This window comes from Triturus cristatus, chromosome 3_2 (assembly GCF_964204655.1).
Source record: "Triturus cristatus chromosome 3_2, aTriCri1.1, whole genome shotgun sequence".
In the NCBI taxonomy this organism is placed as follows: domain Eukaryota; kingdom Metazoa; phylum Chordata; class Amphibia; order Caudata; family Salamandridae; genus Triturus; species Triturus cristatus.
The window spans coordinates 561879154-561893023 of NC_140584.1; the positions used below are offsets into that span (position 1 = coordinate 561879154).

Consider the following 13870-nt stretch of genomic DNA (forward strand, 5'->3'; position numbering starts at 1 on the left):
CAGGGAAAAACTAAGAAACTGGTAAGATAACTTTGTTGGTGACAAAATACTGAGAGCCATCGGTGTTATGTGCAAGCTGCAGCTTTCAGTCCCAGCAGAAGATACACTTATTTTTTTACAGCTGATAATAAAATGTTATTTAAGTGCCAATGGACGCTTTAATTATTTATTTTCAGACTTTTATATGGTGCTGGATAGACCCGAGGGTATTGGCGCTTTACAAGACATGTTACACAGATACATGTACAAGACATAGAGACCATAGCACTGGTAGAAGAATTTCACCTTCATATAGTCTACCCGAAAGGGAAAAAAACATTACAACAATTGTATATGTATATTTGTTTATGGTAAGAACTACATAATGTGGTGAACATTCTTGTTACAAAACTAGCCTGCACGTAAATGTGTAATTTTGAGTAAGGCTTCCAGTCAGACACGCTTTTTAGCCAACCGCAAATTGCATTGTGCGTTTGTAGGTTTACTTGTCTCGTTGTATGTGTGGGCCAAGCAGACAGCATTCTAAGGGGATATATGACATCTGAACCTTGATGAGTAAGCCATGTCATTTTTTTTCATATAACAGCATCTAAGTATGTTGGGACTTCTAGGATCATGGGCAAAAAGTAGTAAAAGTGAAACTTCAACTCCCAGCATGCATAGTGCTGTTAGCTGAAAATGGGGTATGACTCTGTGCCCTGTCACGACACAGACCCAGCCAGCAGCTCTGGAACGCTGGTGACTTGCAGAATGTGTCATACATGACACTTGACCGCCTAGCAGCTACATGACACGAGGGAGTGTGGGACCCCACGAAAATAAAAGTAGACGGGAAGGATGCAAATAGACTGCAGAGAGAGAACCCCTGGGGGAGTCATGGGGTCCTCCAGGACTTCTACGGGCATCTAATGACCCCAAGGAGGTGAATACGAGCGGCTGTCCCTGTGATCCAGAGAGGGGGTCTCTTTCCCTTTGACACAAGAGTTCAAAGGGCACAGCACCGGTGTTAAACACCCCCTCCGACTCCCGCGGCCATCCAAACGTATCACCTGTCAGCAAACAGTCCGAAACAGCCCCTTGCGAGCCACAGGTCCGTCGTGTCATAGCAGAGGCACATGGCAAGCAAAGCTGCATTTCAGCACAGGGTTCCCTAATTATAAGAACAAGCGCGTGCGCCTCGCGCTCACAAGTGGGGGAGTGCGGCCGAGAGCAGGGACCCTTGCGGGAGCGAGCGCGATAATTTCTACCATAATTTCTACCAGATGGCGCCGCTCGCTCCCGCAAGGGAGTCGCCAAACATGCACGCGTTGCCATTCAAAGCAATGCAACGCGTGCACGTTTTTGCCTGAAAAAGGGAATCGATGGCTAAAGGTCCTTTTCATAAGCAGCGCATGCGTGCTGCGTAGGTGAGACCCAATGAAGGTTTCTGGCATAAACCCTGGCATCTGCATCCTGACAATAGAGCTGTGCATTGATTTAACAGTTCATCTGCACCATTTGTTCCTTCATTGCCAATATTCAGAAAGCAAAGGATGGTTCATCTTACTTATTTTTATATAGTTTTAGTGTGCATTTTATGCTTGTATAATGGGCAGGGAGGAGATAATGGAGGGCAGGTTTCCAAATCTTTGCAGGACTTGTTGGGTGCATGTGGTATTGACTTGTTTCATGAAAGAGCAGTATATAACATCATGCCAGCATCCTGTCTCTCAATCATATTTCCTAAAAAAAAACACTTCAGACTTGGAACCACATCTTCCCATGCGATTGATGTAGATATTAAAATGTGTTAACAGAATACAGGTGTGTGCAAGTTATTCATTTTATTCAATGATATGTCTAGTGGGCAACTCCATAGTAGTTTCTAAAGTGGATGCTATAACAAAGGATACCTTTGTTTCTGGTTGCTTTACAGTGAACATTGACAGCAGTTTTATGTAGGGGAAGACCAGAGCCTTGAATGGGGGTAGAGATACATTTAAAACTAATTTCTGTGAATGTAAGCAGCCTTCTTAGTGAAGCGTAAACACCGTTTACCAGTGAGCTGGTTAGAAAGGCAGAGCACTATAATCTTTTTGTTGCAGGAAAGCCAGACTCGATTGCTTTCTTACTTCAAATGCTCTTCACCGAGATGACTCTGGCATGATCGCATGATCTCAGACAACTCTCTGGTATTAATGGTGTGTAAGGTAACCTTATGTAGCCGTGAGATGCAAGAATATTCTTATGGAGGCTAGATATTACTTTGCTTTTTGATGAGAAATTAATCTACCAAATGATGCTGTAAAGTGACCAACAATGTAAAATTCCTAATCGGTTGCCTATCGTTCCCTGAGACTCTAAGTGCAAATAACATTTAGAGAGTAGGATTAATATTCCTTTAGCAGAACAAGTTTCCTGTCTGTTTTCTGTACCTCCAGTGGATAAGTCATTTCTAAGATCCTTCATCTTCTGAAATACAAATTACAAACACAAACTAACTGCTGAAAATCTTGTATACTTCTCACATTAATTAGGCCACTTAAATCGTATTTGTGGTCACATATCGTGGTTGGAACTGAGTTGATGATGCCATTTATGGTGACAAACCATCAATAATAAAACTGTCACCTACATCCCTGATGTCAGTTACTAATTTCTGCATGCCTAAATGCCAAGGCCATTGTCAAAATACCTTTTAGAGGGCCACAGGGCAGGGAAGAATTACTGGGCCCAACCGTGGTGGTTGTGGCCTTTTACTCCCATTGTCCTGTGGCCCGATCCACTTTGGGGTCACAGTAAGCAGCAAAAGACCCACAATTGATGGACGGAATGCAGAACAAATCAAAACATTCACCCCCAATCAAGAGATCTGGGTTAAATCCATATTTTTTTTGCTCACAATCCCACCCTAGTTTAGACCTGGCCATATGCAAATCAGTCTTGACCCTGTGCCTCATGGGAACAGTCCAGCCTGAACTGCTAAACCAGGTCCTCCCTGGGCCGGAACCAAGCATCATAGGACCGGTTTCGGGGTTTCACCCCTCTAAAAATCCCTAAAACATTAATAAAGAAGAAACATCAAATGGTATTTTAATACCAGACATGGATTTTAAAGAAAACCCCTAAAAGAATCAATGAAGCACAGGGCTACATAAAACCTGCACTCTGGTGAATAAATGCTATGTAAGGAAAGAAAACCTTACAATCTGTAGACCATACATCAATGGTAATGAATGGCATGGTAATAGCAAAGCAAAACCTTTAAAAACAACGCCAACCTGTTTGTTGAATCAGACCATTATGTGACCAATACAAGGTATGATGATACCAAACAAAGACAAAGAAAGAACAAATAAATCAATAGTGCTCACTGGTGTCTAATCCAGTGTGAAAGAGAAAATAACCCCCACCCTACCGACCGCTCGCATTTGGAAATGGATGTTATGGCAACATCTAAACAAAACCTATGTGGCAAGACCAAGTGGTCTGTTGAGTCCCAGCATTAGATGAGGCAGTGATCACCGGTATATAAAACCAGTACTGAAAAGGGGTATAACCCTTACCTCATAGGTTGTTCGCAGAGTGGGGATGATGGGCAGGGCGTTAAGGAATATGAGGCTAGACTGTGTCTCTACCAGATGTTACGTTACCGATGGTAAGTAACTTTTACATCTGATAGAGGCACCTATCTGCAGATTCCTTAACTTTGAATTAAATATCATAGCTATACCCACCTGGAGAAGGGTCTGCATACTAACCCTACAACGTTCTCAAAGAGAACTAGCTAGCCAAGACTTACAACCAAGCAAACATGCGTAGAATTAGCAGGAAAATAACTTTGCTCTTAACCAAACCAGCGGTCAAAACCACAGACCATAGGAATAAAAAATAGTCATGCAGGCACAAGACAATCGAGCCTCGTAAGGCAGGGATAAAATCCCAAGCCAACATCTAACAGCAGTTTGACAGGATTCTTTAACCCATAAATGCTGAAAATAATAGGTTCATACTCTCCAGAAGACAGGTAATGTCGATCAGACAAAAGCACATATACCAAAAACATCAAAGGATCATAACAAGAATGCTTTCTATAAAGCCCAAAAAATCCTTCTATTTTAAAAGTGTCTCACTGAGTATTAAAACAGGTTATGAATTCTCATACTTTTATGGATGTTTGGCGTCCATTTCGGAGACCCCAACGGACCGACGCCTAGGACATATTGTCTGAGGCCAAGGACAACAAGCCTTCAAATTTACTTGGGTTGGGTCAACTTGTCTCAAGGCCAGTGCATCACAAACCCTTTGGCTGCAATTTACAGCACCACAATATGGAGCAGGGATTGAAATTACCAGCAGTTGAGGAAATGTTTGTCTTTACTAACACTGTTTCTTTCCCATAAAGGAAAACTTCACTAGTGTATGCATTTAAAAGAATGCACAGCATATACTCGGATTGTACCAGCGCAACGCTTTAACTTGCTGAAGCACCCACTGATTACTCCAAGAGTAGAAACCAAGAAGTCCCTATACACTAGCCTTACAACTGGCAAAATAATATGTCTCTAAAAGAAACAATGAAGAATAAAGTCATGCAACTTGCATACTGAACTGCTTCGAAGAAGCATGTGACAGATACGCTTCCATACTGGAAGTCACTTCTCTTAATGATAGCCTCTTGAGGAAAAAGGGAACAAAGGAAACCTCTCTCAGTCATCTAAATCAATCCCAAATAAAAAAGAAAATGGTACTGAGGTTATAACCACCACTCCTCACAGGAGCACACGTGGTAGAACCAAAACTGGACATATACAATGTCCTAACAAGGCTACTCCTTGACCAATAAAAATATATATCCCAAGCTAAGGGACAAGCAAAGCAACACAGTAACAGAAAATGTAGAACTATGACTCTGTAGTTCTCTGCCTATCCTGGAAGTGCCTTAATGCCGCCTCTGCCTAACTCTCAAAACGATGGGCACCATCATATGGCATGTCAGCCAAAGTTGACTGGATAGCCTCTGAAAATCCCGAAATTGCTAACCAAGCCCGATGCCTTAGCGCCACTGCAGGTGCTATGGCCTGACCCACATAATCTGTTGTGTCCATGCCACATCGTATGGTAAGCCTAGCAGCCTGTTGACCATCTCTTATCAAGTTACCAACCTCAGCACGGAGATTATGCAGAAGAGATAGGAGCATGTTCTGTAAAGAATCTCCTAAAGCATGGGACAAATGCCCTAGCACACAAGGCATGTTGGTGGCTCTCAATGCTGAGCTGGCTGAAGCAAATATGTGCTTACCACAAGCATCACGACCTCTAGAATCCTTACCCACTGGAGTCTTGGGAGTAGAATCTACATCCTGTGAAGACGTTGGAGCCTGAGTCACTAGGCCACGAATGGAAGGATGTCTATGTAAACAAACTGGGCCCCAGGTGCAGGCGGATGTCTGCGTGCGACATCACAGTCCACTGAGGCCCCCGTCTCAGACTTGGCCCAAGCACCTAACAAAATGTCATATAGGGCCTCACTATATGGAGGAATAGGCTCTTCTCCTGTCTTTCCCTGGTAAAGGACCTCAATCAGAGGGTCTGTAGACCTCTGCACCATGGGCAGTGACAAGTGTAATACTGCAGCCCCTTTCCTCAGCATATCCGCAAAGGAGGAACTTTTATCCGTGGCAAGACTAGGGGGAGATAGCAACCCCGAGGCTGGTGAAGAATCCAGTGCACTAGCCTCACCAAGAGCTGTCAACCAGCTCTCTTCCACCTGAAACACATTGGTGTTGGAAATGGGCTGATGAAGCCCTACCCCAGTTGACACAGGTGGACCACCTAAACTCTGTTCCTGAAAAGGGACCACACACTGTAGAATCCCCTCCGGATGCATAGTTGGCTCCGCATCAGACGCCGTACGATGCAGAAACAGCGCTATCACTATGTTGGCTGGGGGAGGAGCGGTGCCTTCGACTGGCACCATTCGCATCAATGTCTGAGTTGGTTGGTCTAAGACTGGCGTCGTAGGCAAAGATCCGGAAGGACTGTGAACATGTGCCAAAGCGGAGCCGGCTGACGTTGAACGGCGCTAACCAGACGACTCTGATGACCGGACCATCACTGAGGACAAACCCTCCTTGGGGCCTAAAGATTCTCCAGAGGGAGATGGTGTCCCAAAGATGAGGTGTAAAGAATCATAATATTTCCTCATCTGAGCCATCGATGCCCCGGCTCCCGGAAACACGTGGAGATGTGGTGCAGAGTTGCGTACGTTCTCCTCAACCATTGAGTGAGAGGAGTCATGGGAGACTGAGCCACTACGCGGTGAAATCCGAGACTGGCGCATCTTCATCTGCCTCTACAATTAACCTTCACCTGAGAATGAAGTCCCCGAGACCGGCTCCGACATCGACCCTGCAAATGCTCTTCCTGAGACGACAAAGACCGAGGCCGGAAAGCCTCCGAGGACTGGACTCCTACGCAAACATCAACTTCAAATGCCATTCCTTAAGTGCCTTTGGCTTCAGCTTTTGACAGGAACTGCAATCTTCGATTTCGTGCATGCCCAAACACCACATACAAATTGTATGCCAGTCCTTCACCGACATATGTCGGCTACAAGACCCACAAGGTTTGAAACCTGAAGACATAGATGAATGGCACACTGTTCCACCGACAACAAAGTGTCAACGCAGGTCAAAAAAACGACCTAAGAAACTGCCTCTCTGGATCCGCGGTACAGCGCGGAAAAGAAGAAACCGACATTTGCGCGCCGAATGGGACCTATATGGTGCCACTGACATTCTGACCGGAGTCAACATCATTACAGAGCCATACGATGCCGTCCCCGGCGTGCAGAGGTACTGCTGAAAAATTTCCAGATCCAGTCTGACACCTGGGGAGAATTTAAAATGTAAAAGAAACTGCGGCAGATGTCTCTATCAGATCTGTGTTTCAGGATAGTTGTCCTTCAGCAGAGAGTAGCTCTTTGTTTTGGGGGTGTTGCAAATGATGCCCAAGTCTTCTCAGGACTCGGTACCATTCACTGGGCGCAGGTGCATCCACAGTCTCTTAAGACCAGTGCACTACTGTTGCTCTGGGAAGTATCTCTGAGAACTTCGGTCCTTTCTAGGGGGGCCTGTTATTCCCCATTCAATAATGGAGGCGCCTTTCAGATGTGGCCCAAGCTACTCCCAACACAACAAAGTCAAAGTTTAACCTTAAGAGTCAACTTTATCAGCTATACACACTAAGTTCATGCTAGTCCCTGGCAGGCCTGATTGCCTGGAACAGTCTTACCAAACTGAATGGCAGCTGGAAAGTGAGGAAGGACTGGGGTGCTTCGTAGTGGACTCCGATCTTCTGGTGCTGAGGGTCTGCAACATCTTGTGATCTTTCCCTAATGACACGTCAAGCCTCCTCAGTCATTCTACAGCCCACTTTGGTGTTTTGTTCTACACAGCAACCTTGGTATGAGAATCCAGGGCATTGGCCCTGCCTTCATGGTGGCCCCCTTTTGGCACACAGGGGTTGCCAATTTTGCTTGCACAAGGACAACGGCTCAAGTTTCAGGATGGCCCCTTCCTAGCACACAGGGGATACTTATTTCGCTTACAGAAGAGCAACGGCTCTAGTTTCATGGTGGCCCCATTCTGGCACAAGGAGGTTATTTACTTCACTTGCACAAGGGTGATGGCCCTAGTTTCATTGTGGGCCCCATCCTGGTACATGGGGGTCACCAACTTCACTTTCACAAGATTGATGGCACTAGTTTCACGGTGGGCCCCTTAAGGCACATGGGGTTTGAAAGAACAGGTGGGCATCCCACACTCTAGCAATGGCCCTGGCAGGACTAGTGTCTTTCTTTACACTACCAAATAAAAGAAATTCAGCACTCCCCAGCAAAGGCAATCTGTAAAGCAAGAAAACACCTGGAATGGGGTCTGCACACTCATGAAATGAGGCACATCAAAAGACAGTTTTCAGAATAAAGTGTGGGGTTTTATTAGTGCAACACTCTTTAACAGAAAGGCTTTCCCAGATGTCCAATGAATTAGGTAAAATAACATGCACATTTGAATATATATATATATATATATATATATATATATATATATATATATATATATATATATATATATATATATATATATATATATATATATATATAATTGCAAGCAACTAATATGCATGGGATAAAACACAAGATGATAATTATGGTAAAACACATGCAGATAATAATACAAGTCTGATAATAATGAAACATTCACAAGTGAAATGCAAGGGAGCTAAACCTAAGCGAATAAATGTATAGAAGAGAAACTGTACGTACATGAATATATACATAAGAATAGAAATACTTAACAGGCTGGTAACTCAGCACACAGACAAAAACACATGTAGAAATAACTATATATCTATACATATATCTCAATACCAATGATCAGAGGAAATACCTCACTGGCTGTAATATCTTCATCTTAGCCCACACAAGACTAAGAGATCCCAAATTACAATCCTGGGGTCAAGAAACTCCTCAAGCCAGGAAATGCAGCACTGAGCAGATGCATCCACCTCTCAGGAGATAACCTGGTTATCGAGCCAAGAAACCCCAGTTTTAATAATATTCTCAACGCACAAGAAGACACCCTCTACACCAAGGAAACTTACTGGTGCTGGCCAAGCTCCTGCAAGCATTTCAAGGCAAAGGACTTGAAGTACTGGGTATTTTAGACCCAGCGGTGCAGGGGCACACACCCTATGACTTCTGGGTTCACCCTGTTCCAGACCTACAGAAACACAGAGTCTTCTGGGTGAAGTCAAAGATTCGTTTATTGACTGCAGACCAATGACAGGTATCCTAGAAGTACAACAGCGTGTATGTTCTCAGGAGACTGCTGAAAATCATAGGAACGGGTTTCTCCTTAAGTACAAAATATCATGCTCCAGGCACACATTCCTTGGTTTACGATATGGCCATTATAAGTATACATTACAAACGAAAAAGCAGAGTCATGATGACAATCCCACATTCCAGTTCGGCCAGCCCACAATGATTTACACAGTAAGGTTCAGATCCCACATCGGATGTCAATAGACCCCCCAATAAACATGAGCATCTCCTGTTTTGGGAAACAAGTCATAAAGCAGGAACAAGCAGGTGTGGAAGAGATTAGCCGGGGGATTGTGTAGAATGAAAGGGTTTTATGACGGGTCAAGCCCTGGTGCTAATCACAGGTGGACGGAGGAAGGGGAGCTCGTGAGACCGGTTTGACCTGGGGCAGCAGAGCCAGCTGCCCAGGTCACAGAGAAGTCAGAGGGAAAGTCCATGTACTGTGAGGCCCGTATTTACTCCATTATAGCCTATGTGAGGGCAATGACAAGATGGCCACTGCTTCCAAAATGGAACCCGCGTAGTGAAGCAGAATAACGTGTACACAGTGCATTCATAGCTAGAACGGTATATAAAGCACTCGTACATGCCGCATTTACCATTTGCGGTTTGCTAATACCAAGATAGACAGGGGTAGGGCCCTGTCCCCTACGCGGTCCCGAATATTAAAGTACGACAGACTTCTCTCGCCTTCTCCTTGCACTCCCACACTACATGTAACAGCCCCTTATCATAGTGAAGCCCGCGAAAGTAGAAAATATCCCAAAGAGTACAAAAACACCTTCAAAGAGGAAAATAATCTTGAACGTGAATAACCTAAATAACCGTGAGCAGAACTCAAGCCAGACAGAGTGAAAATTCAAGATGGAGTTAGGGCACATTAAAGCCCATAGGTAAAACTTAATTTCCCAGTGTACAACATAATGTACATTTGCGCACCATTGCCTACAGCACTAAACTCCGAGACAGAGAAGTACATTCCACACATTTCTCTCTCTCATGCTTTCAAACACACATCCCACACATTCTGTTCCAGGCAAGGGTGATTTGCTCTGTGCTAAATATTCCTACTCTGAAGCTATAAGAAGACAAAAAGCAAAATCACAGTTCAAAATACAAGTGCACAAAGATTGAGTAAGTTAAAACACATAGAGTCAATTAAAACAATGGTAGTCAACGGTCATCACGTGGTACCAATACATATGAGTGCATATGGCACTACAACTAAGCGTATTTCACTTTGCTCACTGGGATCCACTTGACAGGATCCCTGCTGGGCCTCGCTCCCTCCAAACGCTTTCTTCCTCCTCGACTTTCTCCTTCTCCTCTTCCTCCTCCTCACTGAGTTTGCTGATCTTGGCAGGCTGGTGCTCCAGACTCGGTGCAAGTAGTCTTGACTATGTGATGGCTTATTACCCAACAGAGAGTCTAGCAGGACTTGGCCCCTAGTCCTAGCTCCCACAACTATGTGTTGTTGATCTTTTCTCCTTTTGAACAGTGCTGTTGTAGAACGTGTGGGGGACAGGTTCACACTTTTATAGTCCAAATTCAGACACATATGCAATTTAGTGTCTGGTCCTTTGATATGCTTGTTGTGGGGGTTCACTTCTTAGAATGATCCTTTTCCCTGCCCTGTCCTTTGTCAAAGGGACAGCCTGCTACAGTAGTAGTAGCTCCAATTTTGATAGACGCACAACACAGGCAAAGGGATTAACCGGGAGTACACTTGGCTGTCAGCCTCAACTGAAATATGCTTCACAAAGGTTCAAAAGTCTAAGCCTTTCTTTCTTTCATGATTCCCTGATCCTACAGAGCTATTGTTATAAGGCCCACCCTCATGCTTTGCAACAAGCCCAATGAACAGTAACACTTTCTGCAATCCAAAAGACCTTTGTTGTGTACAGAGGATGCTCTGCTCCCCCTCCTCCAGTAAGGGTGTTCCCACTCAAGAATGTCAGCAATCCACATCTCCTGTCTTGGGGTTTCAGTCCTCACCTCCACTCGCCTTTCCGGGACCTGAACTTAAAAATTGGAGCCCACAGGCCTCCATGTTAGGTACCATGCGCTGCCACACATACATCCCAACATGCACAGGCAAGTATCACACGCTGCTCAGTATTACACACAGTCACCGTGCAGGCCAAGGATGAGTTAAGTAGACAGCAGTGAAACTTTACATGAGTTGGCCGGTAGTCACCACTCCATTGACAATGGTAAACAGCCTTTTTAACACTACTGATTCTTACTAAACACAAAACTGGTAAGCTGCCACCACCGCCCTTCTGTTACTTAACTCCTGGCAAGGGCGGAGGTCCTCTACCACTATGAGTGTAGCACTTGGTGTGCCCTTCCCAGTCTAACAAGCGTGCATTACCACACATGCATAATCCGTGTTTGGCTATGACAAAAAATTAATATCAGGGTTCCAGATATTCATGCAGCTGGGTCACTCAGGTCAGGGGTGAATTTCCTTCACCATGCAGGGACCATTCTGACCGTGATTGTTCAAGCTTTCAAAAGTATCCAACAGAAATGCTTTAATCTTGAGGTTGTGATGCTCACATTGGTGACTGACCCTCTGAGCTAAAACACATCCTGCTATGGAACCTGTTATGGCTTGGAATCCTTTTGGTTTTTCTTTACATCGAAGGTGTTCTGGAAGAGAGAAGCCAACGTATTTTTCATTACTAGCCAACAGTCCCATAGGTTTGGTCAGTCTCAGATCATTGATGCAGGTCAGCTACTTGCTGGCTTCACAGCTTTCATCCTTTGATGCCTAGAAATTAAGATTCTTGATCTATGGATGAGACGAATACCATTTTGCAGCTTTAAGAGCCCAAGTAGCAGAAGAGTAGGAGAACTAAACTAAGCACCACTCTCACTGCAAGAGCTGAGTGCTTCTGCTCCTCCTTAGGGAGGCTGAGGAGTTCTCATTCACACTTGAGATAACGTTTTCGATGGCTCTGTGATAGCTAGTCATCACAGCTCCACCTGCAGCTTCTCAGTTGGTGGTGACCTCCAGTTTTGACTCTGACCTGATTCCAGTTTGGGAGAAAATGTAACCGCTGTCTAAGACCTCATTCTAATCTTCCTTCTCAATTGAAGCCTACCCATGCTACCAGTTTATTCAGTGACCCTTTGCAATAGCTGTTTTTTTGTCTTCTTGCTAAAATCTTAGGGTTTGTACATAGTGTCAGTAATTTTGTTTTACCCTCCTCTTGTACAGGTTTTTGCTGTGAATTCCTCTACTCCCATCAACTTCCTCGGAAGCACAGAGCTGCCTTCTGTGGCTTCTATGTTGCTTTTCATAGTCATAGTATTTACCAAGCAGCATTGCCTGAATTCAGATACTAAGGACTGAGGCGGGGCATTGCTTCAATATTTTACATTTTATTGGTTCTTCACTCTCTCCACAATGTTTTGGCCGGTTTGATTTTCCTGCTCTAGTGGAGGAGTCTTTTAAAAAAATCAGGAATATGTTGCAAATATATTTTTAGAAAATGAATGACTTATCGGTAAAGTTGTTTCATGAATTTCTGAGTCAAGTCTGATGCCCTTAACTGTATTTCAAAAGAATCTGCATACAGATATAGTATTACAAATGAAGGTAGCTACTTTTATGGAGTACACTCCACCACATCTCCCTGCAGATTCTCTAGCCCCCTTTCTCCTATTCAGTGTGTGTCCACTTGGTGTCCAGTTCTTATATGTTGTGTCTGTCACTGGAAATGTATGAAACGTACATTAGGGGCAAAGGTGTCATGTGTTTTATTCGTGGTGCTGTGCCTTCCAGTGCATGTGATATTACGGCGAAGTACATTAGAGTCCCTGTCACTACCTGGGGCTCCACACTGATAATTGTAGTTTGTGTGATTCAGGTTTGATCCCTGGAGATATTTTTGAATCATTAGTAATCTGGAGTATAGGCCAGGGTTTATGGGCAACAGTGTTACTGAAGGTAAAGTTTTCAAAAGATATCTTGTTTTTCAGCACGACGTAACAGTCTTGCCTATGTCACTGTTGAGTGTCTGATGTCCCTCTGTAAACTTGATAGCGTATGCCTGACATAATTATAATTTACAAAAGACTGCTTTGATTTGAAAGGGACAGCTTTTGAAGACTTTGATGCAACCACCGGTGGCACTCAGGAGAAATTCTCTTTAAGCTTTAGGGCCAGATATAGCACAAATACTGATCGCAAAAACTGGTCACAATTTGTGGCTAGCATTTTTGCAAGCAGTACTGAATGTTGTGAACCGTCATGTGTACTTTTAGGTCATTATATAAAATTCTGAATTGGAATTACGACTCCCTCTGATTGGATACAATCGCAGGGATGATAGCTTGCAAGGGTCAACAAATCACCATATCGGTGATGGCATTTAAATAGAGAACCTTTTTTTTCGGCAACTTGATTTCCTTAAAGGAAACTGAACTGCCTGGGTTTCTTTCTTCTCTCAAGTATACTTTTTTGTAGTTTTCTCTGGGATTTGGCAGCAAGCACCTGGACCACTGTCTATTATCCTAGAAACATTTTCTACATTTCACCCCTTCTACTTTTGTGAATGAGTTAACGCCCCAACATGGGGGTTGGTAATTTTTCAGTGGTGTGAGAATGGGGTTACGGTCACCAAATATGGATACATAGTGTGCAGATTTGGTGTTTGGAAGGGACACCCAAAACATGCCTCTTCCAAATATTGAATCAGTATCCAGTTACAGTCTAGTTTTAGGAGTCCATGATACTTTACACACTCCTAAAATGAACTGTATTCATAGAAAACCCAATTTTTTGGGTCACCAATTCTGATTCAGAGTGTTACAACCGTAAAAATGGTTAGTATGACTAGCCCCGTGTTCCTGCTTCCATGTCAATTTGCAACGCTAGAAGCCAGCTGTAAGGCAGAGGTTTACAATGAAGAATTATTTTGCCTTCTAGGTATTCGGTTCCTTAATGTATTATTATTTTTTTTAAGTTTAATATAGCACGAGCTAGACCCT

At 43.9% G+C, this 13870-nt stretch overlaps 1 protein-coding gene across 1 annotated transcript in view; it reads left to right on the forward strand.

Moving 5' to 3' along the window:
• VPS13C (vacuolar protein sorting 13 homolog C) overlaps nt 1-13870 on the forward strand; it is a 2873871-nt gene that overhangs the window by 2617116 nt on the left and 242885 nt on the right. The window lies entirely within an intron of this gene.